This window comes from Haemaphysalis longicornis, unplaced genomic scaffold, assembly GCF_048455015.1.
Source record: "Haemaphysalis longicornis isolate Haplotype H1 unplaced genomic scaffold, Haemaphysalis longicornis Haplotype H1 scaffold_11, whole genome shotgun sequence".
NCBI lineage: Eukaryota > Metazoa > Arthropoda > Arachnida > Ixodida > Ixodidae > Haemaphysalis > Haemaphysalis longicornis.
In genome coordinates this window covers 37,029,760-37,032,675 of record NW_027526214.1, presented here as the reverse complement: position 1 = coordinate 37,032,675, position 2,916 = coordinate 37,029,760, and the positions used below count along the sequence as shown (strand labels likewise).

Below are 2,916 nucleotides of genomic sequence, written 5' to 3'. Positions count from 1 at the left end.
TCACCGTGCAGGAGACGAAGGGCCTCCAAGGACTCGTTGGTGACGACTATGGCGCTCGTGCCAGCATTACCTGTCAGTAGGGCGAATGGCAGGGACAGCGATTTTCGATGGAGAAATAAGGGCGACGGCGTAAAAAGAACAGGTGCGTCGGGAATTGAACAGCAGCAGAGCGGTACGAGAGCAGCCGAGCGGGGAGGGATGTCGCTTCGTGAGCCACGGCGAGCTTTGCTGGGGCAGCGGACTGAAGGTCGTCGTAAGGCGCGTCCAAGGGAGAATCAAATTCTACTTGCGCACGCGCACAGTCGATTATTGCGCGATGGCGAGATCAAAAGTCCGAGCCTAAAATGACGTCATGGGAGCAGGATGGCAGCACGAGGAACTCAACGGGGTACACGACGTCTTGGATCGTGACACGCGCTGTGCAGGCTGCCAAAGGTTTTACAGGATGCGCAGTTGCGGTACATAATGAAAATTGCCGCAGTGGCGTCGTAACTTTTCTAAGCGAGCGGCAAATATCGGCGGTAATGACGGAGACGGCTGCGCCTGTATCGATTAGTGCGACTGTACATACACCTTCAACAGATACGTCGATTACATTTGTAGGCCTTTTGCAGTTAGAAAGTCGTGCAGCTCTTGCCTCCGGAACTGCGGCGGCTAGTTTTCCTGTTCAGTTGGGCTTGAACGACGTCGCATCGGCGATAGTGAGCGGCGACGTGGGGAGCTTGAACGGCGGCTATCGGCGTCACGACGGCTAAAATCGTTGTAACCGGAGGCAGGCAACGGCGACCTGGGTGACACGTCTGTCATTAGCTGCGGAGACCCGTGTGGAGAGCCAAAGCCAAATCTGTGGTTTCCAACGTCATCATTCATCCGGGCACGCTGCGGCGGCAGTAACGGGCCACATGGCCTGGAAGTCGGCAGGCGAAACAGATGGGGCGATTTTGAGCCGTGTGCCACGGATTCACCGGTGGCGGATTTCTGAGTACCGCAGAGTGTGGCGGGGTTGGTGGCATGGCCCGAAAAGACGTCCCAGCTGGCTGAACCGGTCTCCCCATAGCTTCGGCATACGTGAGGGGTGCATAGAATAGAGGGGGTGGCAGTGCCTCAGCCACCTGTTCCTTGATCATGTGGCGAATCGCTGGAAGCGTCGGCGAGACAACGGAAGGAGTCACTTCGGTAGGCTGCGGAGGCACTGCGTATCGTGGAGATGGGCCAGGAACAGACGGTGGCATTGTTGATCCAGGCTCCAGGATAAGAAGGGACACTTGCCGAGCGACTTCTTCGCGAACAAACTGCTGAAGCTGCCGCATCAAGGTTGCATCTGCCCCCGGCTCTGTCAAGCTCGACAGCGGCTCTCCCTGGGCAGAAGAGTTCCGGGTAAGCGCCCTCTGTCTGCGGAGTTCTTCGTAGCTTCGGCAGTGGGTGATGATGTCAGCAACGGTTCACAGATCTTTCGCTAACAGCATCTGGAAAGCATCATCGTCGATTCCTTTCATCAGTTGCTTAATTTTCTCTGCTTCCGCCATAGCTGAATCAACACGGTTGCAGAGGTCCACAACATCCTCGATATAGCTTGTGAAGGTCTCTCCAGCACGCTGTGCTCGTGTGCGGAGACAGTGCTCACCAAGAAGCTTCCGTATGGCGGGATGACCGAAGACCTCGACAATACGATTTTTGAACTCAGACCAGGTAGCCATGGTGGCGGCGTTGTTGTGGAACCACTTCTTGGCTAGGTGGTCCAAATTCAACACAACGTCATTAAGCTTCATGCGATCGTCCCATCTGTTGTGCGCGCTTACTCGTTCGTACTGCGACAGCCACTCCTCCACGTCGTTGTCATCCGTTCCATCGAAGTTAGGGGGGTCGCGCTGGCGAAGCACTCCCGAACACATGATGGGCTGCGGTGCCATGTCCCGGTCGGTGTTCAGCTGCATCACGGGCTGTAGCCGCCTGCTTCGTAACTCCAGGATGTGGTATCGGAGTCTTGCGAACAGAAGGTAGAGTCACGCTGGGAACGAACCCGCACACTCCACCAAACTGAAGCGTGGTTTATTGGACCACTAACGAGCAGTTAAACCTGCGGAGAAGCCGAGGTTCTTCGTGCCAAGCAAGCTGTGTCCGACGCGATACTCGATCGGCCAATGCGCCAAGCGATACTTCTGCCTTCTCGTCGTCGGGCGTGCACCAAGCCGAATATCCCCACCGGGCAATTGTCCTTGCACGAGCGCCTATGATGATTACATCAATCGCGTCCACAATCAACGCTACAATGTATATATATATATATATATATATATATATATATATATATATATATATATATATATATATATATATATATATATATATATATATATATATAAATTTATATATATAAATATATATATATACAAAGTAGAAGTACGCTCTTCGGAGACTTTATTTCCAACGTTTCGACCTATATATATATATATATATATATATATATATATATATATATATATATATATATATACAGAAAGACAGGGCGCCAGTCTACAATGCCAAAGGAGGCATAGGGGTGTGGTTAGGTTCTTTTCTTTTCCACTATGGTTAATTAAGTAAACATTTTTAAATATACGGAAGAAAGAAAGCAAGAAAAACACGCGCCCAGAGTGGGGATCGAACCCACGCCTTTCGATTACATGTCGAATGCCTTACCAATTCGGCTATCTGAGCGACTGTGTTCTCCTTCACTTTCTGGGCTAATTATATTTACTAGAATTGTGTCGGACTCTTGAGGGTGGTAGCCAGCGCCACTCTGACTACACGGGGAGAAGGGGACCTTCTTTTCAACTCCCAGGGCGTGACTCGAGCGTCTACAGCCTGTCATGAGCGGGTTACTGGCGGGAAGCCCTCTTATGCTACCTAGGCATCAAGGCTGCAGAACCGGTTCCC

At 51.6% G+C, this 2,916-nt stretch overlaps 1 non-coding gene across 1 annotated transcript; it reads right to left on the bottom strand.

Moving 5' to 3' along the window:
* Positions 1-2,625: 2,625 nt before the first annotated feature.
* On the bottom strand, positions 2,626-2,697 carry Trnat-ugu (transfer RNA threonine (anticodon UGU)). The gene has a single exon. It is a non-coding gene; the product is annotated as a tRNA-Thr (tRNA).
* Positions 2,698-2,916: the final 219 nt, after the last annotated feature.